The sequence below is a fragment of the Hordeum vulgare genome, chromosome 6H (genome assembly GCF_904849725.1).
Source record: "Hordeum vulgare subsp. vulgare chromosome 6H, MorexV3_pseudomolecules_assembly, whole genome shotgun sequence".
Lineage (NCBI taxonomy): Eukaryota > Viridiplantae > Streptophyta > Magnoliopsida > Poales > Poaceae > Hordeum > Hordeum vulgare.
This window is the reverse complement of record NC_058523.1, coordinates 457,521,872-457,548,007: the sequence shown is the minus strand read 5'-3', so window position 1 is coordinate 457,548,007 and position 26,136 is coordinate 457,521,872.

Here is a 26,136-nt window from a genome sequence, read left to right as displayed (position 1 = left end):
CGGAGGATCAGACTACTCCGACAACTCCACCACCATCACCACCAAAGGAAGAAAACTAAGAATTTGTATGGGCAATCCCCTTGGCTTCTGCCAAGCTTGGGGAGTTGCCCTGGTATCGTATCACCTTTATATCTTTTGCTTTTACCTTTGTTTTAGTTCTTTCCTTTTCAGTTTCTATTTCTTCTCTTAGAGGAATAAGTCTTTACTTTTTAGTTTGAGTCTTTTGCTTTTGTCTCTCCCCCAATGTATTCGAGCTTACGAGCTATATAATAAAGAGTATCTTAGTCAAGGGCTTTGCTTTGTGCCATGATCAAAAGTATGTAAATAACGATAGCATGAAAGATCATGAGACGATCTTATGGAAAGTGATAACTTCACTTATGACACGTATGATGATTGAAACTTGTTGAGAATAAATCAACATATACCTCAGTCATTGTTGCAATTAATAAGAAGTAATAAGGAAAGAGAGGTTCACATATAAATATATCATCTTAGACACTTTTTACAATTGTGAGCACTCACCAAACTATTACATGCTTAGGAGTAGATGTTGGACAAGGAAGACAACATAATGAATTGTGTTTGCTTGGTTCCAAACAATGTTATATGATTAGAGATCCCTCAGCATGTGACGATTTCTTCCACCTCATATTAGCCAAAACTCCCGCACCAAGTAGAGATAATACTTGTGCATCCATAAACCTCCAACCCAGTTTTGCCATGAGAGTCCACCATACCTACCTATGGATTGAATAAGATCCTTCAAGTAAGTTGTCATCGGTGCAAGCAATAAAAATGGCTCTCTAATATGTATGATCTATTAGTGTGTGGAAAATAAACTTTGTACGAACCTGTGACGAGGAAGACATAAAAGCGACAGACTACATAATAAAGTTCTTTATCACAGGAGGCAATATAAAAGTGACGTTCCTCCGCACTAAGAGGACACACATTCAAACCTCAAAAGCGCATGACAACCTCTACTTCCCTCTGCGAAGGGCCTATCTTGTACCTTTACTTTTTGATCTTGTAAGAGTCATGGTGATCGTCACCAATTCCCTATTTTTGCCTTTGTCTTGGCTACCGTCACATGTTTGGGAAAGATCTATATTCATATATCAGCTTGGAGTTGAGTACTCATGCTTTACTATTGTTGACTTTACCCTTGAGGTAAATCATTGGGATGCAAAACTATAAGCCCCTATCTTCCTTTGTGTCGAGCTGAAAGTTTGACACCATGAGTACCACGTGAGTTGTAACAATTGTGGTAAACAAAAGAGATGATTGAGTATGTGGGTTTGCCTTACAAGCTCTTATTTGACTCTTACTGATGTTGTGATAAATTGCAATTGCTTCAATGACTTTGGACTGTTGTTGGTTACTTCTTGGTAAGGTTTTTGCTTCATGCTTTGCTTTGTGAAGGAATTGTTACTTTCCCATAAGAATCTTTATGATGTATTGTTGTTCTATGTGTGATCATGATGCCCTCATGTCCGTATTATGTTTTATCGATACCTTCGTCCCTCAACATGTGGACATGTTTATGGAACTTGGTTTTCGCTTGAGGACAAACGAGGTCTAAGCTTGGGGGAGTTGATACGTCCATTTGCGTCATGCTTTCATGTTGATATTTATTGCTTTATGGGCTCTTATATTACTTTGTGGTACCATATTTATGCCTTTTCTCTCTTATTTTGCAAGGTTTATTTGAACAAGGAAAATTCAGGCAGTTGGAATTCTGGACTGGAAAAGGAGCAAATCCTAGTCCACTATTCTGCACATCTCCAAATGCCCTGAAAAGTTACGTGGATTTTTTTGGGATTATATAAAAAATACTAGGTGAAAGAACTACCGAAGGGGGGCTGCCAGGGCGCCCAAGCCCTAACACAACCACCCCCTTGGTGGCGGAGTGGGGGCTTGTGGGCTCCCTGATGGCCCACTAGCCCCCTCTTTTGCTATATGAAGGGTTTTGGTCTGGGAAAAAAAATCAGAAGGGAGCTTTTTGTGGTTTCGCTGCCGCCACGAGGCGGACTTGAGCAGATCCAATCTAGAGCTCTAGCAGGACGATCCTGCTGGGAAACTTCCCTCTCGGAGGGGGAAATCGTCGCCATCGTCATCACCAACACTCCTCTCGTCGGAGGGTAGGCATCTTCATTAACATCTTCATCAGCACCATCTCCTCTCCAATCCCTCATTCATCTCTTGGAACCAATCTTCGTCTCGCAACTCCAATTGGTACTTGTAAGGTTGCTAGTGGTGTTGATTACTCTTTGTAGTTGATGCTAGTTGGATTACTTGGTGGAAGAGTTTATGTTCAGATTCTTGATGCTATTCATTACACCTCTAATCATGATTATGATTATGTTTTGTGAGTAGTTACTTTTGTTCCCGAGGACATGGGATAAGTCATGTTAATAATAGTCATGTGAATTTGATATTCGTTCAGTATTTTGATATGTTGTATGTTGTCTTTTCCTCTAGTGGTGTTATGTGAACGTCGACTACATAACACTTCACCATATTTGGGCCTAGAGGAAGGAATTGTGAAGTAGTAAGTAGATGATGGGTTGCTGGAGTGACAGAAGCTTAAACCCCAGTCTATGCGTTGCTTCGTGAGGGGCTGATTTGGATCCACTAGTTTAATGCTATGGTTAGACTTTGTTTTAATTCTTCTTTTGTAGTTGCGGATGCTTGCGAGAGAGGTTAATCATAAGTGGGATGCTTGTCCAAGTAAGGGAAGTACCCAAGCGCCGGTCCACCCACATATCAAACTATCAAAGTAACGAACGCGAATCATATGAACATGATGAAACTAGCATGACAGAAATTCCCGCATGTCCTCGGGTGCGTTTTTCCTCCTATAAGACTTTATTCAGGCTTGTCCCTTGCTACAAAAGGGATTGGGCCACTTGCTGCACCGTTGCTACTACTTGTTACTTGTTACTTTTTGCTTGCTACGTTTCACCTCGCTACACAATCACTTGTTACCGCTACTGTCAGTGCTTGCAGTTATTACCTTACTGAAATCCGTTTATCAAAGCCTTCTGCTCCTCGTTGGGTTCGACACTCTTACTTATTGAAAGGACTACGATTGATCCCCTATACTTGTGGGTCATCACACATCATACCGTGGGTAACTCCTTAGTCACACTGAGCTTATTGTGATGATGTTCTACCGAGTGGGCCCAGAGATACCTCTCCGTCACACGGAGTGAAAAATCTCGGTCTCGATTTGTACCAACCCAACAAACACTTTTGGAGATACCCGTAATGCACCTTTATAGTCACCCAGTTACGTTGTGACGTTCGATACACGCAAAGCACTCCTACGGTATTCGGGAGTTGCGCAATCTCACAGTCTAAGGAAAAGATACTTGACATTAGAAAAGCTTTAGCATACGAACAACACGATCTACTGCTATGCTTAGGATTGGGTCTTGTCCATCACATCATTCTCCTAATGATGCGATCCCGTTATCAATGACATCCAATGTCCATGATCAGGAAACCATGATCATCTATTGATCAACGAGCTAGTCAACTAGAGGCTCACTAGGGACATATTGTGATCTATGTATTCACACATGTATTACCGTTTCCGGTTAATACACTTATAACATGAATAATAGACAATTATCATGAACTGGAAATATAATAATGACCACTTTTTATTGCCTCTATGGCACATTTCCAACAAAGAGACCATTGTATTGAGAAACAAAACGAGAGAGAAAGCCATCTAGTTACTGCCTATGAACCCGTAGGTCTGATATAAACTACTCACACATCATCGGAGGAGCACCCATGAGGATAGTGAACCGCTCCATGATCGTGTTCTTCTCTGGAACGGGCTCTAGATTGGATTTCGTGTCTCTGGAAGTTGCAGCGGCTGAAACAATTTTTGATTGAATCCTCTAGGGTTTTCTAAATGTTGGGGTATTTATAGAGCTTAGAGGCAGTGGAGAAGCTTCCCGAGGGCCCTTGTAGAGTGCCGTGTTGTCTAGTGGGACCCCTCGGCCTTGGCTATTTCTCATTCTTGGCCCCCGAGTTTCTTATGGTCCAAAAAAATCTTCTAAAAGTTTCGTGGCAATTGGGCCTCATAAGATATGTATTTTCTACGACGAAAAAAACAGCAAAAAACATCAACTGGTACTAGGCACTATGTCAATAGGTTAGTCCCAAAAATGATATATAATTGCTATAAAATGATTATAAAACATCCAAGAATGATAACATAACAACATGGAACAATTAAAAATTATAGATACATTGGAGACATATCTGGCACCACTAGTGGAATCACGACACCTTGCATTGTGTGAGGGCGTGAGAAGAATACAGTGGCCTTAATGGCATCTTGGGGAGCATTGTGCATCCACACCGGTCCAATAGAGACATACTTCCCCTCAAAGGGAAGGAACTTCAGAAACACATCCTCGTCTTCATCGGTTCCACTTGTGGTTATTTCTTACCTTTACTTGTATTAGTTACTTACTTGTTATTATTGTTGCTAGCACCATATAGGTTGCTCACTTAGTTGCATATCTATACAACTTATTTGTTGCTAAACTTAATTTGTTAAAGAAAAGCTCAAAAATTTTAGTTGCCTATTCACCCCTCTAGTCACTCATATCAATCCTTTAATTGAGTTAAGCAACAAATAGGTTGTATAGATATGCAACTAAGTGAGCAACCTATATGATGCTAGCAACAATAATAACAAGTAAGTAACTAATACAAGTAAAAGTAAGAAGTAACTACAAGCGGAACCGATGAAGACGAGGATGTGTTTTCGAAGTTCCTTCCCTTTGAGGGGAAGTACGTCTCCCTTGGAGCGATGTGGAGGCACAAAGCTCCCCAAGATGCCACTAAGGCCACCGTATTCTCCTCGGGCCCTCACACAATGCAAGGTGTCGTGATTTGACTAGTGGTGCCCTTGAAGGCGGCGATCGAACCTTTACAAACAAGGTTGGAGCAATCTCCACAACTGAATTGGAGGCTCCCAACAAAACCACGAAGCTTCATCACAATGGGATATGGCTTCAAGGTGATCTCAACCGTCTAGGGTGCTAAAACACCCAAGAGTAATAAGATTTGAGAGGGATTGGTGGGGCGAATCAAATTGCTCTTGGTGGAAGTGTAGTCCAAGACCCTCCCAAGCAAACCCTAGAGTATCAACAAGTTTTGTTCGCTAGGGAGAGAGATCGGGTGAAAATGGAGCTTGGAGCAACAATGGAGTTTAGGTTTGGGAAGGTAGTATTCTCACGGAAGAAGAACCCCTTTATATAGTGGGAGGACAAATCGAACCATTATCCACCTCCACAGCCTGCACATGAGCGGTACTATTGCTCGAGGAAGTGGTACTACCGCTTGGGGCAGAGGGAAGTAGTCCAAGAGGGAGGCAGAGGTCGGCAGTACTCCTGAGCGGTACTAGCACTGCAAGGAGCGGTACTACCAATTATAAGAGGTAGTACTGCCTCCTATATCTGCTCACGACAGGGTGCAAACCTACCAAGAAGAACAAGGGGATACTGATACGTCCCAAACGTATCTATAATTTCTTCTTGTTCTATGATCTTTTGGGTGACATTGTTATGTGTTTTGCTACACTTTAATATCACTTTACACATATTTGGACTAACCTACTAACTTAGTGCACCCATTGCCAGTTTCTGTCTGCTGATGTCTATTTTGCAGGGGGTTTTACCCAATTTTCCGAAGCCCGAAAAATTCCAGGAAAAAAATATAAAAAATCAGTGAAACAGAAGCTTCTGGATCACCGAAGATGGGCCAGAGGGGGGCTAGGGGCTGCCCAGGAGGCCGCCTGGGTGGGCCCCACCTCCTCCGGTGCCCTACTTTAGCTCCTATTTTTACCCCCGTGGAGGAAACAATGATGTCGGAACCCTTTTCTCTAGAAGCAATTCCGATCTCCGCCGCCATCGCCAACAAGTTTCGGGGGACCATAATTCATGTGTCGGCACCCTGCCGGGACGGGGAAGTGCCCCCAGATTCATCTCCATCGATATTGCTTCCTCCCTCCATGAAGCGGGAGTAGTTCCTCCTCAGGGCTCAGGTCTTCTACAGTAGCTATGTGGTTAATTGCCTCTCTCATGATGTGATCTTGGGCTATGTTAATCTAGGGTGATCCCATGATGTTTCCCCTTCTTCTATGTATTGGATAAATGTACTCACTTGATCTTATCTAGTATAATCCCCGAGACCATGGTGATAGCGGTCTATTGGACATGGATTAGAAGAATATTTTCATGAGTGATTTCCTCTTTTGTGAATTGATTGGAGATTGAGAGTCTCTTGGTGCTTGTCTTTGACTATCCTTGAGATATGTTGTGGTGATTGTGGTACTCTCTTTGGATGGCCCAGGTGACATTGGGAAATCCATAGATGGGAACTACGAACTCTGAGGTGTGCTTTTGTAGCCCTACATAATTCTCGTCCTCTCTTGATCACAAAGGAATGACCTCCGAGTACGTATCCATTGCATGTTTTAGTGGAAATATCATGTGATTAAACTATGTTAATGTTGTTGGGAGTTGCCACTAGTGAAAGTATAAAACCTAGGCCCTATTTCTCACCATTGTTACACCATTTATGCTCACTTTTGTCACTTGCTACCTTGCTGCCATTTTTATTACAGATTTATATTACCTTGCTTTGCCACACCTATCACCCATATTTAACCATCTCTTCGCCGAACTAGTGCACCTATACAATTTACCATTGTATTAGGTGTGTTGGGGACACAAGAGACTTCTTGTTTCTTAATTGTAGGGTTGCTTGAGAGTGACCATCTTCAACCTCTATTTCCCTGAGTTCGATAAACCTTAGGTCATCCACTTGAGGGAAATTGCTCTTATCCTACAAACCTCCGTGCTTGGAGGCCCAACATAGTCTACAAGAATAGAAGCGTGCATGGACATCAGATACTCGCGTGGTAGTAACAAGCGGTACTACCACTTTCTGGGCAGTACTACCGCTCTAGAAACTGCTCTCTCTGACACGAAAGATGTGGAGACCCACGGGAAGCGGCACTGGCGAGCGGAACTGGCCAGAGAAAATCTGCCCCAAAGCTGTTTTACCGCCCCCGAGGGCGGTTCTAGTGATCATAAGAGGTAGTACTACTCCAGGGAGCGGTGCTACTGCTTGGATCCTTCCACGCAGGGCTGGGGCAAGGCGAGATGCTCCATTGAGGTAGGAAGAAGGGTGTGTAGGAATGTGTACATGATGATTCCACCCAAACATTTCTGATGAGGATCCCCTCTTAATAGTATGTCTTTTCCTTATGATGGGGATATGTACCTAGGGCAGGGTTATAGGCCTGACCTAAGTGTCCTACCTAAGGACACCTCATTATTAGCTGAAGGGTCACACAGAAGATTCTGACTGGGTGGCCATGGCACCTAAAAACTCACTCGATACAAAAATACTCAGAAGATATTCCCATTCACTCGGAAGGTTCCAGTTGACACAGAGGACCAGAAGCCACCTCCAGGGAGGCCAACGGGCATACACTCAGCTAATGGTCATGAATAGAATTAATTACATACATACGTTATCAGTAACGTACATCTTTAAACCATATTGATCGAGCCCTTAGATGTTGAGGCCTTGATGATGGGTAGCGCACTCTATATAAGCCACCCCTGCCCTCCAGCACAAGGGTTCGCACCCCCTGTACCACACATTCCACACTACAAGAGCTCCCAAGCACTGAGATGTAAGGCTATTACCTCTAAGAGAGGGGCCTAAACTCATACATCGTGTGTACAAGCTTGCCATAGCTAGGACTCTGGCCTCTCCATTCATACCCTACACCTCTACTGTCAGGTTTATTCCCACGACAGTTGGCGCCTATCATGGGGCAGGCGTCTAAGAAACTTCTGGCAAGTTTGCAATTTTCACTCTCCGTCATGTCTTCCAGTTGTGATTCATTCATGGGTGGGGAGATCCATTTTGGCGCGTTCATCTTCGTCGCTGATGACTCGACATGGCTTCAGGAAGCACCACTCAACATCGAGGCGCTCCCGATCCGTGGAGCAACACACTTCCGTGCAAGCTCCTTCGGCGTACTCCTTCGGCATCCGTCGACTCCATTGTCGGTTGTTCACTCTGTTGTTCGTCGTCACAAGCGATTCGGTCGCTCACGACTTCAGCGATGGGTGAAGCACGCAGTAGCTCGCCAGGCATCATCTCCGTCGACTCCTCACGTCGCTGCCATCGAGCTTACTGTACCTCTTCAGGACCTGATCCACTCGGCATCAGACCAGTCTGATGTTCCTTCCGGGTGCGTGAGATGCAATCCAGCAGCGGAGGTCTTCATGGCGGGTTCTGCGGAGGCCCACCTGGGTTCGGCCGCGGCGAGCACGAGGCTGGCGAACCGTCGACTGGACACGGCCGTCGTCGTCCACCAACTTCCAGTCGACGTCAACGACAACTCTTCTCAAGCGGTCGACAAGACAACATTGATGTATATCGTACTCCGGTACTTAACGTTGCACCCGCAACTTAGATAGCAGATCGAATTCAGCCATCAGATTCAGAGGTTGGTAGAGGCTTAGAGTAGATTCACACTTTGCTTCAAGCAGTGCAGCAATAGAATTCAGCTATATCGCAGTCGCTCAATAGGTTACACAACAATTCACTAAGAGCACATACAGTCCATTCAGTTTTCAGTCCAGGGTCGCCCTAGCATCGCAGAGACAGGAGTTATCGAGAAAATCAGTACACAAACTAGGGGCGGAACAAGTTCCCTCCTTGTTATCACTGTGATGACCGCCGTCCGATGCATTCTCCTCTGCGGAGCCGTACATATATGTCCCGACACTATGATGACCGGCGCCCGTTCGGTGATGAGCGGAATCCAGGATTTGATGCGAGAAATGTACTCACGCAAAGAAGGATCAACCGAGGCAGACCTCATAGAGATGGTTTTGACAAAGATCGTCCGAGTGGAAGTGGTACTGCGGTTTCTGGTCCAAAGTGTTTCAGCAGAGCAATCCGCTCTGCCGATGTTCCCCCCAACTTCAGGTTGGCGGCTGGAATCAGCTAGTTCACAGGAGAATCCAAGCCTGAAACATGGCTTGATGACTACCGACTGGCCATGCAGATTGGCGGAGGCAATGACAGCGTCGCGATGAAGTACTTGCCTCTGATGTTGGATGGTTCGGCCAGGGCGTGGATGAATCAGTTGGCTCCCTCTAACATCTACTGCTGGGAGGATCTCGCCCGAGTGTTTATCAAGACATTCGAAGACACATGCAAGCCTCTAGCTGATCTATCCGAGCTACATCTTTGTGTGCAGAAGTCAAACAAGTCAATGAGAGATTACATTCAGCGGTGGACCACCCTTCATCACACGATGGAGAATGTTTCTGTGCACCAGGCAGTCTGTGCTTTCAAGGCTCGCGTCAGATACAGAGAGCTATACTTGAAGTTTGGCCGTACATGCGATATGTCCATGAGTAAGATGATGGAGATTGCTGCCCAATACGCCAATGGCAAAGAGGAAGACGACATCCGCAACAGTAAAGGGAAAGGAATCGACAATGATGTTGGCGGCAATTCCAATCGGAAGCAGAAGCGCAAGGCTGATGGTTCCACTCCAGCAGAAGTAGCCGCCCTAGCGACACAAGTAAAATACAAGGGAAAGTCCAGGGCACAGTTTCCCCCCAAGAAGTCCAAGGGTGAGTCAGATGTTCTGGATCAGCCCTGTGTACTTCACACGAAGAAAGACGAAGTTGACAACCTGATATTGCCTAAGCACACCACCCGTCAGTGACGACTATTGATCCAATAGTTTAAAGAGGATCAGTTGAGTGGAAAAGATCTTGAAAAGGAAAACGACGAAGAAAAATATGATTTCCCTGAAGTCCAAGGAATGCTGATAATTTTTGTTGACATAGAGAGAAAAAGTCGACTGAAGGTCATCAAAAGAGAAGTCAACATGGCAGTGCCCTCCACCCCCACATACCTGAAGTGGTCGCAGACCCCATAACGTTTGAATAGTCAGATCATCCAACTCTTGTCCCGACTGCAGGTTGACAGCTCTGGTGGTCGATCCAGTTGTGGAGGGTGTTCGACTTTGTAAAGTCCTGATGGATGGAGGAGGCGGACTGAATATCCTGTATGCACAAACTCTCCAGGGAATGGGCATTCCGATGTCCCGACTCAGCGAGAGCACCATGTCGTTTCATGGAGTCATCCCAGGAAAGAAGGCCAAGTCACTTGGCCAGATCATGTTGGATGTTGTTTTCGGCTCCGATAAGAACTTTTGCAAAGAGAAGCTGACGTTCGAGGTGGTGGACTTCCAGAGTGCAAATCATGCTATTCTGGGTCGTCCCGCTTATGCTCTTTTCATGGCCCGACCATGTTATGTGTATTTGAAGATGAAGATGCCAGGGCCCAAAGGAGTCATCATTGTCTCTGGCAATCGACAAAGAGCTGAAGAGTGCTTGCAACAAGGCTCAAAAATTGCCAATCAACAGATGGCTATGGTCGAACTGGAAGAATATCGGAAGAACATCAACCCTGTGACCTGATGCGCTCCAAGAAGTGTGCTTCTGAGCCAGCTTTTCAGTCGTCAGGCCAGGTCAAAACAGTGAGCATCCACCCTATGGATCCCAATGCTTCTCCAACCAACATATCCACAACACTCGACAACAAATAGGAAGCCGAGCTCAGCAAGTTCCTCCGTGAGAACTGGGACATCTTTGCATGGAAGCCGTCTGACATGTCGGGTGTACCCATGGAGCTGGCTGAGCACTGCTTGAGAGTGCATCCGAAGGCATGGCCGGTAAAGGAGCGTTTGCGACGGTCTGAAGTGGAGAAGAGGAAAGCAATTAGCAAAGAGGTGGCACGACTCTTGGAGGGCAAGTTCATTCGCAAGGTCTACAACTCCTAGTGGCTTGCGAATGTCGTCATGGTCACCAAGAAGGACAAATCCCTTCGCATGTGTATCAACTTCAAAAGCATTAATAAGGTCTGCCCGAAAGACCACTTCCCGCTCCCCCGCATTGATCAAATTGTCGATTCAACTACGGGGTGTGAGTGTTTATCTTTTCTTGATGCTTATTCTGGCTACCATCAAATCCGTCAGTTTGGTCCAGACGAAATAAAAACGACATTCATCACCCCTTTCGGGTGTTTATGTTATATCACCATGCCTTTTGGTTTGAAGAATGCCGGTGCAACTTTCATGCGCATGATCCAGAAGTGCCTGCTCGACCAGATCAGTCGGAACGTTGAAGCATACATGGATGATATTGTGGTCAAGTCACGCAAAGGTTCCGACCTGTTGACTGACCTAGCAGAGACATTCGCCAATTTGAGGAAGTATGACATCAAGCTAAATCCAGCTAAGTGCACTTTCGGAGTCCCTGGCGGCAAGTTACTCGGTTTCCTTGTTTCCGAACGTGGAATCAATGTTAACCCCGAGAAGATTGGCGCCATCGTCCGGATGCAAAGCCCTGTGCGGGTGCACGATGTACAGAAGCTCACAGGCTGTCTGGCAACATTGAGTCCGTTCATCTCTCGTATCGGTGAGAAGGCACTGCCTTTATACCGACTGATGAAAAAATCATATGTGTTCGAGTGGAATGACAAAGCAGAAGCAGCATTTGTAGAGCTCAAAGCCTTGCTTTCCACCCAGCCGGTGCTTGCTGCTCCACACAACAAAGAACCACTACTCTTATACATCGCAGCCACCAATCAAGTCGTGAGCACGGTTCTGACCGTCGAGAGAGAAGAAGAAGGTAAAGCCTACAAGGTCCAACGCTTAGTCTATTACATTTCCAAAGTATTGACCCCTTCAAAGCAAAGGTATCCCCATTATGAGAAGCTTCTTGATGGAATATACTTGTCACCAAAGAAGGTGGCGCATTACTTTCAAGAACACTCTATATCAGTCGTCAGTGATGCCCCACTAACAGAGATTCTTCACAATCGAGACGCAACGGGTCAAGTGGCTAAATGGGACATGGAGCTGCTATATTTGAACATCAAATTTGAGGCAAAGAAACCCATCAAGTCTCACGCCCTTGCTGATTTTATGGCCGAGTGGGCGGAACAACAACAACCAGCTCAGATTCACTCGACACATTGGACTATGTTCTTAAATGGGTCCGGTGCTGGTGTGGTGTTGGTGTATCCAAAAGGTGACAAGCTTAATTATGCCCTCCAGATTCATTTCGATTCCTCCAGCAATGAGGCTGAGTATGAAGCTCTCCTCTACGGGTTGCGTATGGCCTTTTCACTCGGCGTCTGACGCCTGATGGTATACAACGACTCAGATTTGGTAGTCAATCAGGTGATGAAGGAATGGGATGTCAGGAACCCCGCCATGACTGTATACTGCAATGCGGTAAGGAAACTTGAAAAGAATTTTGAAGGTTTGGAGCTCCACCATGTTCCCCGACTGGAAAACCAAGCAGCTGATGAATTGGGCAAGATTGGATCCACTCGGAAACCTATCCCGAGCAATGTGTTCCTGGAGCATTTGCATACTCCTTCAGTGCAAGAGGATCCTTTTTACTGAAGAGCCCCCATAGCAAGTGAGCACCTCCAATCCAAGTGAGATTGACATCCCAGCAGTGGTGGATCTAGTTATGGAGATCTTGGTAATCACACCCGAGTGGACAGTACCGTACATTGCATACATACTGAGAAGAGAACTTCCTGAAGATGAAGCCGAAGCCAAGCAGATTGTCCGAAGGTCGAAAGCTTTTACTATGATGGGTGATGAGCTATACAGAGAATGTGCTACCGGAATAGCTCAACGGTCCATCTCCCCTGATGAGGGCCAACTAATCCTGGAAGAAATCCACTCGGGGACCTGTTGTCATCATGCGTTCTCTTGGACCAACGTTGCCAAATCATACCGAGTTGGGTTCTTCTGGCCACGTGCCCATGAAATGGCGAAAGATATGGTTGTTCACTATGAAGGTTGCCAATTCTATTCCAATCTATTCCACAAGCCTGCGTCTGCCTTGAAGACCATTCCTCTCGTTTGGCCATTTGTTGTTTGGGGTCTGGATATGGTCGTCCCTTTCCGAACAAGTCAGAGTGGACTTGCACACTTGCTTGTTGCAGTCGACAAGTTTACCAAATGGATTGAAGCCAAGCCAATGAAGAAGCTGGACTCACGCACCGCCATGAAATTCATGAGAGACATAACATTTCGGTACGGAATTCCTCACAGTATCATAACGGATAATGGGTCCAACTTCGATTCAGAAGAGTTCAGGCGCTTTTGCTCTGCTCAAGGCACTCGGGTGGATTATGCGTCCGTCGCACACCCGAAACCAGTGGACAAGGTGAGCAGGCAAACGACCTTATCCTTCAAGGGCTGAAACCGCGACTCATGCGGGACCTGGAGCATGCAGCTGGAGCCTGGGTAACCGAACTGTCGTTTGTCTTATGAGGCTTGAGAACAACCCCTAACCGGTCGACTGGATGCACACCCTTCTTCCTAGTGTATGGAGCTGAAGCTGTCCTGCCGAGTGATATCCTTCACAACTTCCCTTGTGTGGATTTGTACTCAGAAGATGAACGGGCACGACAAGATGGAGTGGATCTCTTGGAGGAAGAGCGCGAGATGTCCTTGATTCGGTCGACTGCATATCAACAGGATCTTCGTCGCTTCCACGCAAGGCATTTCAGGAGTCGAGCATTCCACGAAGGTGATCTGGTGCTCCGAGTGGATCAGAAAATACCTCACAAGTTAGCCCCTACGTGGGAGGGACCATTCGTCATCACCAAGGTATTGAACAACGGAGCGTATCATCTCTACAACCTCAAGAAGAGGGCCGACGAACCTCGAGCTTGGAATGCAGACCCGCTTCGACGTTTTTACGCTTGACAACCGGTCGGATTGATGTAATAAGAGAGTTAGTGAACAATGTTGCTTGTCGAAGTCATAACTTCTTCAATTCGCGTCGATTCCAATCGAAGAGTTTCCCATCCAAAACATTCTCCGAGTGAAGAGCAATCCTCTCACTCGGGAGCTTAGCTGCGAACATGATTCGCCTAAGGCAAAAAACCCTTCCAAGTGAATAACAAACTATTCACTCGGATGCTTAGCTGCGAACTAGTTTTCGCCTAAGTATAAAACGTACTCCGAGTGAAGAGAAATCCTCTCACTCGGGGGCTTAGTGCAAAAAAAGAACCTTCCGAGTGAATAACAAACTATTCACTCGGATGCTTAGCTGCGAACCAGTTTTCACCTAAGTACAAAACGTTCTCCGAGTGAAGAGCAATCCTCACACTCGGTGGCTTAGCTGCGAACATGATTCGTCTAAGTTAGAAAACCATTTCGAGTGAATAACAAACTATTCACTCGGATGCTTAGCTGCGAACCAGTTTTCGCCTAAGTACAAAACGTACTCCGAGTGAAGAGCAATTCTTTCACTCGGGGGGCTTAGCTACGAACATGATTCACCTAAGTTAAAAAACCCTTCCGAGTGAATAATAAACTATTCACTTGGATGCTTAGCTGCGAACCAGTTTTCGCCTAAGTACAAAACGCACTCGGAGTGATGAGCAATCCTCACACTCGGGGGCTTAGCTGCGAACATGATTCATCTAAGTTAAAAAACCCTTCCGAGTGAATAACAAACTATTCACTCGGATGCTTAGCGGTGAACCAGTTTTCGCTTAAGTACAAAATGTACTCCGAGTGAAAAGCAATCTACTCACTCGGGGGCTTAGCTGCGAACATGTTTCGCCTAAGTTAAAAAACCCTTCCGAGTGGACAACAACGTACTCACTCAGATACTTAGCTGCGAACCAGTCTTCACCTTAGTAGAACATAAACTTCGAGTGAAAGGCAATCCTTTCACCCGGGGGCTTGGCCGCGAGTAAATCGCCTAAGTTAACAAACTTTTTCGAATGAATAGCAACGTATTCACTCGAGAAATTAAGAAATCTAGATAATCTCAAATGCAGATAAACTCAAAAGGATTCAGCATAGATCAAAGTTATCCATGCAAATGGAAAGTACTCGGGTTTCACACCCAAACGAAGTTCTAATGATACATAAAACACTCGGCATACCGAGGCGAATCAAAGTTTTGGTAGTGACCGCAGTTTCTTCTCAAGGCTCCCCATGACTTGTAGGATCGAGGAAGGTATCAAGATCGATCCCATCAGCAATGTGAGTCGCTGCGCTGATGAAGGTCTCCATAAAGTTTTCAAACTGGAGCTTCTTTGTGTTCGCCACCTGGAGTGCTTTCAACTTGTCTTCTCTTGCCTCCTTGCAATGGACTCTGACAAATGAGAGGGTGACATCAGCTCCGCATCGTGCGGTAGATTTCTTCCATGCTTGCACCCTGTCGGGAATTTGACCCACGCGACTCACCACAGCTTCCAGATCAACCTGGAAAGTGTCTTCAAGCCACAACTCCTTGTAAATTCTCCCCACAGCAGCTCGCAGCCGAGCGATATACCCCTGAACTTTCAGGAGGCGAGAGTGGAGGTGGAACATATATACAGCCATAACATCAGGAACAGGCGTCTTGATGGGGTCCAGATGCGGCTCCACCTCGAAGGTCTCCTTCTCGAAGTCCGGGGCAAAATTCTGTGTGAGAAGAAAAATGAAGAATCAATCACAATTCATTCAGCGAAGTTTGTAAATATTCAATTGGTGAAGGGAACGTACCAATGAGCGTCGCAAGCATCTTCGTCAGGTAGTTTTTCACAAACTTTTCGATGGCGTTTCCCCTCTTCGCCATGGAATCAAGATTTCCCCCTGTCCAGTCTTTCTTTCTTCAATTTCGCATTTTCATCTACCAACTTACCAAAGTTCGCGAGCTTCTTCTCATCCGCTTCGTACCTTTCCTTAAGCTCCGCAAGGACTTTGTCCTTGTCTTCAAGTGTCTTCTTCAAAGCATCATAATCCAGCTGCAGCTGGTTCTTTTCTGATACCAACCTAGTGTACTTAGACCCAATCTCACAAGCCTTCTGAAAAACATCAAGGGAATAATTCAGTCGACGCTAGTATTTTTCTACTTCCGAGTGGAGAAATACAGTTCAATCGGTGCTATTATTTTTGTACTTCCGAGTGGAGAAATACAGTTCATTCGACCAACTAGCGGCCCGCCGCACCCACCCAAATTCTTAAGACTAATGCCCTTTGTAAACGATCGACATTAATCTCGGGGACTACACCTACTGGGTGCACTGAGCGTGCCCCCACTGGATATGAAACCACTCGACCAGGCCTATCCTGGCCGAGTAATCAAAAATAAATACCGAGTGTTTCCCAATTAGACCCCTGCTGAGGCAAGCACTCGACAGCGGTCTCGGGGACTACACCCAGTGGGTGCACTCAACGTGCCCCCACTGGATACAAAGATACCCGGGCAGGTTCGACCTGGCCGAGCCAAAAAGGAGCATAATTCTTCAAATCAGACCCCTGCAAGCACTGAAAGTAGCGGTAACAAGTGATGGTGTAGTGAGGTGAAACGTAGCAAGCGAAAAGTAACAAGTAACAAGTAGTAGCGATGGTGCAGCAAGTGTCCCAATCCCTCTTGTAGCAAGGGACAAGCCTGTACAAAGTCATATAGGAGAAAACACTCCTGAGGACACACGGGAATTTCTGTCATGCTAGTTTCATCATGTTCATGTGATTCTCGTTCGTTACTTTGATAGTTTGATATATGGTTGGACCGGCGCTTGGGTACCGCCCTTACTTGGACAAGCATCCCACTTATGATTAACCCCTCTCGCAAGCATCCGCAACTACGAAATTAGAATTAAGACAACGTCTAACCATAGCATTAAACTAGTGGATCCAAATCAGCCCCTCACGAAGCAACGCATAGACTGTGGTTTAAGCTTCTATCACTCCAGCAACCCATCATCTACTTACTAATCCCCAATGCCATCCTCTAGGCCCAAGGATGTTGAAGTGTTATGTAGTCGACGTTCACATAACACCACTAGAGGAAAAGACAACATACAACATATCAAAATACCGAACGAATACCAAATTCACATGACTATTATTAACATGACTTATCCCATGTCCTGAGGAACAAAAGTAACTACTCACAAAGCATAATCATGATCATGATCAGAGGTGTAATGAATAGCATCAAGGATCTGAACATAAACTCTTCCACCAAGTAATCCAACTAGCATCAACTACAAAGAGTAATCAACACTACTAGCAACCTTACAAGTACCAATTGGAGTCGCGAGACGGAGATTGGTTACAAGAGATGAACTAGGGATTGGAGAGGATATGGTGCTGATGAAGATGTTGATGAAGATGCCTCCCCTCCGACGAGAGGAGTGTTGGTGATGACGATGGCGACGATTTCCCCCTCCGGGAGGGAAGTTTCCCAGCAGGATCGTCCTGCCGGAGCTCTAGATTGGATCTTCTCAAGTTCCGCCTCGTGGCGGCGGCGAAACCACGAAAAAGCTCCCCCTTGATTTTTTCTGGAACGAAACCCTTCATATAGCAAAAGAGGGGGGCCAGTGGGCCGTCAGGGAGCCCACAAGCCCTCTAGCCGCCACCAGAGGGGGGGGTGGCGGCTACCAGGCTTGTGGCACCCTGGTAGCTCCCCTCTCGTACTTCTTTTGCCCAGTATTTTTTATATATTCCCAAAAAATTCCACATAAATTTTCAGGGCATTTGGAGTTGTGCAGAATAGTGGACTCAGATTTGCTCCTTTTCCAGTCCAGAATTCCATCTGCCTGAATTCTCCCTCTTCAAATAAACCTTGCAAAATAAGAGAGAAAAGGCTTAAATATGGTACCACAAAGTACCACCGGAGAAGGGGAAAGTCATTTTATTCCCTCTCATTCAAAAGTTTTGAAAAGTTTCAGATTTCACACAAGTTTCAATCACTCAGGCAAACAACAAACAAACAATCTAATAATTATAGTAACATTCCAAAATTTATAATTTTGGGATGTTACAAACTACCACACTTAAAATGAATCTCGTCCTCGAGATTCGAAGAGGCTAGAAAGAAAGGTTAGGGTTTGGGGGTCTTCTAACAATTCCAATCTCCGGCAAGGTGGGATGCTACCACACTTAAAATGACAGATACTGGTCCCTCAAAATGCTTTAACGATCCTCTGGGGTTTTGGCAACTGACATCGCACAGTCTTCATATTAAATCCTTTGGTGATGCTCTCCCTTTGATATAAGCTTCTTCCGTTACTGGGTCTTCTTAACTGGTAGTCTCGTGGTCAATTCTAAATAACATATCGATGGTTCTCATGGTGGTCTACCATTCGTGGTTATCCTGCAGAGAGAAGGGTCTTGTCTTCATCCTCACCGTAAAATTTCCTACGCGTGACAACAAATGCCATGTACATGGGCTTTTCTTATACCACTCTAAGGCTTAAACAAAAGCTTCAAAGAACGTCGTCTCTCTATATGGGTAAGTCTCTCAGATTTCCATTCCGAATAGCAAGATAATGACAATAGTAAGTCGTCATGGTGGCCAAGCCATGTCGCACTGAAATCATTACCTTGTATAAGGCTTAGTGAATCTCGTATTCTAACATTTGGACATCCTCCCAAGCATTGCAGAGTTTCTCTTGTCCACGAACGAAGTTCGGATAAATCCAATGATTCTGCAAGCTGAACAAACATCTATCGTTTCTTCACCACTCTCAGGTTGTCGTATGCTCCAAAAAAAAACGTTTGCTGATCCATGTTTCCTTCTCCAAAAAGATAGTACTTGGTCCTTGTTAGTCCCGGGGTTTGTGGGTTTCAGGCATACTTGGGGTAAATGTGACACGCCGCTGGGTAGTGGGTGGTTCCTTCACACAAGAAACAAGTCACCTGACTAGTTGGGCATTCCTCAGCTGGGTGATTTTCTTCACAATGAGTGCATCGATCCTTGTGTTCTTCCTGGGTGTGTCCTATTTCTCCACAGATCTTGCATGCACAAGTCTTCTCCTTCGGATTATCATAGAACTTCTGAATAAGACGGGATCCTAACAGAGTCTTCTTGAATTTACCCCATGTTTCTGCTCCACTAAATCCTTGTATGGCATGGTGCATTTCCCACCAGATAGCAGCACTTTGGGTAAAGTACTGGAGAGCTTGTTCCACTTCATACTTCCTTGAGATCAAGTTGTTCCCGAAGTATTTCTCCATGTTCTGAATCCATATCTCGACTTCCAGCTGGGTCATTGGTCCACAGACTACAAGTCCAGCTTCATACTCCATCTGGTAGGGTTGAGGTTTTGGGGATGAGACGGGTAAGAGAGGGAGGGAGATACACACAATACAAACAATATTTTTGAGAATGGGTTTTATTTGTGGCTGTCGAAAAACACACACCAATGACGGCTCACAAATCATCGTATCTAACGTGGGTATATAACAGGGGTTTGGACTTCTAATGGTCATATAAATATTCGAACGCTTCAGGGTCTTCGAATTCTTAGGGTCTTGAGAGTCTTCAATTGGTGCAGCTTCAATTGTTCAATGCATGATGAAATCCTCTTTACTTTGAAGTAGAACTCCGTTGATTCTTCATGAGGTCAAAGGGGAAAGGGCATTGTCTAACTATTTGAGGTGAGAGAGAACGTATGATGAAATCAGAAGAGATGAGAAGTAAAATGTGTTGTTGAAAATAAGATTTTTGGGAGGTCCTCTCATAAGATAGTTTCCAGTTTCTAGGGTCACGTCCTACAGTCAACATGTGCTCTGATACCATCTCTGTAGCGACCCGACTCAAGACGAGTCAAGCCTCTGTGTTTCTGTGCCATCCCTGGATCAGTATGCTGGCACACACAGTACATCAATGTATATAGCAAAGTGCAATCACATGTAAAATAGCGTAAAACTGATATATATCTTAAATATCTCAGCGGAAGCGGTCAAGGGAGTGGAGTCCCAATAAACACCAACAGCAAGTTGAGTGTCGACCGTAACCCTGAATCGTACTCTTACTCGTCGAATAAAAATATCTGCAACATAAGACGTTGCAGCCGTGTAGGTCAGCATATTGAATATGCCGGCAAGTCACATAAGAGAGGGGTGAAAAGTAATCATCTATACTATATGCATATATGGCAGGTGGGGATATAAGTTTTTAGCGAAAAAGCAAGTTTTCTCCTACATCAAGAGGGGGCTAAAGCAAAATGGTACTACTTTGTTGGTTGTTAACGAGATGGTTCCGCCAACCAGTTCTCGTACCCGAGTTGTCAATAGTTACCCTCATCAAATATATTTAAAGGTGTTGAGAAATCCAGATAACTTCAGTTCCTTTGGCTCAAGTTGTCCATGACCGTGGACACGGCTAATCGATTAGGTTTGAGTACTCTGCAGAGTTTTGCACACGTTCCCCACAAGATTTGATCGCCTCCGGGTTTGTCCTCGCACTTCAGGGTGTTTGAAGACCGGATGATCAAAACATGGTCTTTCAACGGGTCCCTGTGAATCCCCGTCGGTGCCCATCCATTCCTACCGTTCTTCTACATCTGCTAGCACTGCCTGTCCAGAGTCGCCGCGTTGTCCAACCAAGCCAGAGCCCATAATGACTTGTGGCTGTGCAGGTAAGCCTTGGGTCTTGAAAATATCCGTCCGTCTCTTTGATCCTGGGTGAAGCTTTCCGCAGGATGACATGGCCTCTCCAGCATCCCGGGCATCCACTAGGTTTTCAAGGGAGCCGATCAACCGTCCTTCACCCAGTGTTGCATTGCGCCCGAGGTCTTGAAAATCTTGTCTTAACCGGTCTTGATTATTTAATCAACCTCGCATCACTCGTGTTATGCACTCAACCGAAATCCCGTCTACTCAAGCATAGCAATATGAAAGTTGTCATCCCGGGGCCAAGTATCGGGGTTGTTGTGTGCCTACCACATGATACTACAATCTACACTAGAATTTCCAAGTACCTAAGCAGCATGCAATTGGGCATAGGATGGTAGAACTACAATGCATAAAACGTAGGTGATAGTATGATCAAAGTGACTTGCCTGGTGATGTTGACGAAGAAGAATTTCTCGAGAAATAACTTGATAGACTACTCGTCACTCTCCGATGAAATCTATATAACAAACATATCATTCACATAAGCACTCATACTAGCAATCATTCTAGCAATCAAACAAAAGAGAGAGCGAATAGGAATCCGGAGAAACTTCAAATAAGACTAGGGAATCTTCTACTACATCAAACACTAAATAGTTTTTGTCTAACAGAAAATAATAACAAGGAACTAAGATATAAGTTTAACTAAGATAAAATAAAGTATTTTTGACAAAACTTTTTGAAAGTATTCCCAAACGGGATTTGAAACAACGGTGAAAACAATTGCAAGTTACAAAGGAACTAGAATTGATTTCATGAAAACAAATAAAAATAAAATAAAAACTTGTTGCAAAACTACTGTTTAACTAACATAAACAAAACATAATATTTCTGAAATATAAAAGAAAATATTTTAAAACAAAGATAGAAAAGGAATTTGCCGAAATCCTAAAAGAGGTGAAACAGAAATTGTTTCATATGAAACAGTGAGCTAAGATACTCAAACAAATCTGAAACTTTTACCATTGGTAACTAAGATCACTAGTGATCAGTACCAAAAGGAATCAAATTAAAAGCTATTTTTAAACTCCTGGAATAAGGAAAACAAGGTTTAAACTAAATCTGATCTAATTCAAATTTTAAAATTTCAAACATAGACAAATTATATGTTTTTAAAAACTACAGGAAATTTGGAGTCTACTGGAAAAATAATCACTATCATTGGACTTCGGGATCAAAAGTTGTGGCCAACACAAAATTGAAACTTTCTGTTTTTGCAATTTAGACAGAAAAAACTGAAGCTAACTATCTACAAATAGGGGGTACACGTGGCATGTTGCTATAGGCCGCGGGGTACGTTTGTTGCCAAGTTTTGAGCAAACGGCCGAGGCTAATAAAACCTGCTGGCTAAACGTTAAGTGAAATAAAAACCGCTGGTTTTCTACTCTAAACCGAAGGGGTATTTCTAAGATCTAATCTAAGCCATCTACTAGAGATCTAAGGGCTAAAACTAAAACAAAACAAGACAAGTAAAAAAAAGAAAGAAGGGAGGGGAGGTTACCTCGCTCGGATGCTGCTCCCGTGCCTGGCTGCTGGCCGTGGTGGGAAGGAGGTGCTCCAGCGAGAGAAGTGGTGGAGGGGGGGGGGCGAAGGGGGCGAGATGGAGATGGTGCTGGCAAGCTGCTGCTGGTTCCAAAGGGGGCGAGGTGGAGGGTGGCTGTAGGGGCGAGGTGAGGGGTGGAAAACTGCTGGTTTTGCTGCTGCTGGTCGTGGTGGGAGATGGGGAGGTGCAGCAGGGGGTGGAGGGGTGGCGGGGTGGCAAGGGGGCGCCGGTGGAGGGGGCCGAAGTGGTGGGGGTGGAGGAGGGGTGCCAGGGGGAGGAGGGGCCGAAGTGGTGGGGTTCTCTGGCAAGTTTTTCCGGTGACAACTCCGGCGAGGTGGGGCACGAGTTAGAGGCGAGGAGAGGAGAACTTTTCGACGGGAATGGAACGAGGAGAGGTAGGGGCTTCTTATAGAGGCAACGGGAGGCGCCGGGAAGGTATGTGCGTCGCGAATCCCGGAGGAGGGATCTCCTCTCCATGGAGGGAAAGTTTCCGTGTCACGTGAAAGGAGGAGGAGGAAGAAGATGATCTTCTTGGGCCAAGTTTGGAAAGTGCTTAATGGGCCAGCTCCTATTTCCTAATAAAAGTGATTCTATTCCTATTTTCAAAACTAGGAAACTAAAACGTTAAAAAGGAAATCAAATCAATTCGGAATAAAGAGTTTTTATATACTAAAATTATCAGTAAAATAAAATATAGATGATGGGCATTTTTCCACGGCAAAAATAAAAACTTCAGAAAAAATTATTTTCACAAAGTTGCCAAAAAGGTTTATTTTCTTTTGCAAATAATTTTCAAATGATCCTCTAAGTTTGAGGGTGCAAATAACATTCAAAATGCCCGGGTATTTGAGGGTCATGTTCCTCCGCTCTTTAGAATGTATTTCCCGGCATTTCTTGCACGAAGAAAACGGATAGAAATGCAAGAGAATTCAAATGCAAATATCTCCGTTCAAATTATTTATAGTTGAAGAAGTCATGTCATCTTCTCTCGTTGCTTTTAGAAGATTGAATTTGAATTCACCGGAGAAGGGGAAAGTCATTTTATTCCCTCTCATTAAAAAGTTTTGAAAATTTTCAGATTTCACACAAGTTTCAATCACTCAGGCAAACAACAAACAAACAATCTAATAATTATATTAACATTCCAAAATTTATAATTTTGGGATGTTACAAGTCAACAATAATAAAGCATAAGTACTCAACTCCAAGTTGATATATGAATATATATCTTTCGCAAGCATGTGACGGTAGCCAAGACAAAAGCAAAAATAGGGAATTGGTGAAGATCACCATGACTCTTACAAGGGCAAAAAGCAAAGGTACAAGATATGCCCTTCGCAGAGGGAAGCAGAGGTTGTCATGCGCTTTTGAGGTTTGAATGTGTGTCCTCTTAGTGCGGAGGAACGTCACTTTATATTGCCTCCTGTGATAAAGAACTTTATTATGCAATATGTCGCTTTTATGTCTTCCTCATCACAGGTTCGTACAAAGCTTATTTTCCACACACTAATAGATCATACATATTAGAGAGAAATTTTTATTGCTTGCACCGATGACAACTTACTTGAAGGATCTTATTCAATCCATAGGTAGGTATGGTGGACTCTCATGGCAAAACTGGGTTGAAGGTTATGGATGCACAAGTAGTATCTCTACTTGGTGCGGGAGTTTTGGCTAATATGAGGTGGAAGCAATCTTCACATGCTAAGCGATCTCTAATCATATAACATCGTTTGGAACCAAGCAAACACAACTCATTATGTTGTCTTCCTTGTCCAACATCTACTCCTAAGCATGTAATAATTTGGTGAGTGCTCACAATTGTAAAAAGTGTCTAAGATGATATATTTATATGTGAACCTCTCTTTCCTTATTACTTCTTATTAATTGCAATAATGAATGAGGTCTATGTTGATTTATTCTCAACAAGTTTCAATCATCATACGTGTCATATGCGAAGCTATCACTTTCCATAAGATCATCTCATGACCTTTCATGCTATCGTTCTTTTCATACTTTTGATCACGACACAATGCAAAGCCCTTGACTAAGATACTCTTTATTATATAGCTCATAAGCTCGAATACAACGGGGGAGACACAAGGCAAAAGACTCAAACTAAACACTAAAGACTTATTCCAGTAAGAGAAGAAATAAAAACTGAAAACGAAAGAACTAAAACAAAGGTAAAAGCAAAATATATAAAGGTGATACGATACCAGGGCAACTCCCCCAAGCTTGGCAGAATCCAAGGGGATTGCCCATACCAATGCTTAGTTGTCTTCCTTTGGTGGTGATGGTGGTGGAGTTGTTGAAATAGTCTGATCCTCCGTCTTCCAAGGCATAGGTGGTCCATCATGGCAGGATGAACGAGTCGCCGGAATTCTCAAATCTGCAGCCAACCTTATTGATTTAAATCTATACTCATACTCACATTTTTGGTTCTGCAGGTCATAGATCTGGCCCTGAAGTTGGTCAACCCTGTCATAGAGCCTGGAGAGGTGTTTCCCAATGTCAATGGTTCCCATCTTGTGATTGCTGGTGAACTCCATGATCATCATGTGGTTGGCGTTGAGTCCATGCTCCATCATCCCTTGGCACTTGAAGACTTGTTGCTCCATTGCTTCGAGCCTCGTCTCCACTCTTCCGATCTTCTTAGGCCCCTCAACATCACGATGTGCAACATCCCCTCACTCATCTTGATAGATTGAGGGTGTTTCAGCACTTCCATGAGGTAGGGATTGATGACCTTCTCGAAGATCTTATCCTTAGGATCGTTTGGGGAAGTCATGATGATCTAGATCTGCCACAGAAACAAGCTCGAGACAAAAACAGAGGAAAACTGCGTGATACGGAGATCAAAACCTTCGGGTGAATATATAATGATTTTTTCTAGACCAGAAGGAGTGATCTGGAAGAAAACGGAGTCCGGGAGGCACACGAGGTACCCACAAGCTCCCTAGCCACCACCAGGGGGGTAGGTGACGGCTACCAAGCTTGTGGCCGCCTCGTGCGCTCTCCGGACTGCTTTTTATTTTTCTATTTTTCCAAAAATTTCAAAACGGAGGAAATTTCCTATTGGAATAGTTTCGGAGTCCAATTACTAACCGAAACAGATACCTCTTCATTTTCAGGGTCTGAAACAGGCTGATAAACATCCCTTATGTACTCCTCTGGAGTTATGACATTGATGATATTGATCTCAACATTTATGGGAGTACCGGAGATATAATGCTTGATTCTTTGCCCATTTACCATGCTAGGAAAATTTCCTTCCGTGTTATTGATTTTGATGGTACCGGAACGATATACTTCCTCGATAATGTAAGGACCTTCCCATTTAGAGAGAAGCTTGCCTGCGAAGAATCTCAAGCGAGAATTGTATAGCAGGACATAATCACCTACATTGAACTCTCGTTTCTGTATTCGTTTATCGTGCCATCTCTTAACCTTTTCCTTGAACAACTTGGCATTCTCATATGACTGGGCCCTCCATTCATCTAATGAGTTGATATCAAACAACCGCTTCTCACCGGCAAGTTTGAAATCGAAGTTGAGCTCTTTGATTGCCCAATAAGCTTTGTATTCCAGCTCAAGAGGTAAATGACAGGCCTTACCGTAAACCATTTTTTACGGCGACATGCCCATGGGATTCTTATAAGCAGTTCTATAAGCCCATAGTGCATCGTCAAGTTTGCTAGACCAATTCTTTCGAGATCTATTGACAGTCTTTTGTAGGATCAATTTGATCTCCCTATTACTCAACTCCACTTGACCACTAGACTGAGGATGATAAGGAGATGCAACTCTATGGTTGACATCATACTTAGCGAGCATCTTGCGGAAAACACCATGAATGAAGTGTGAACCGCCATCAGTCATCAAATATCTAGGGACTCCAAATCTTGGGAAAATGACTTCTTTAAGCATCTTAATAGAGGTGTGGTGATCAACATTTTTAATGGGGATAGCTTCTACCCACTTAGTGACGTAATCCACAACAACTAAGATGTGA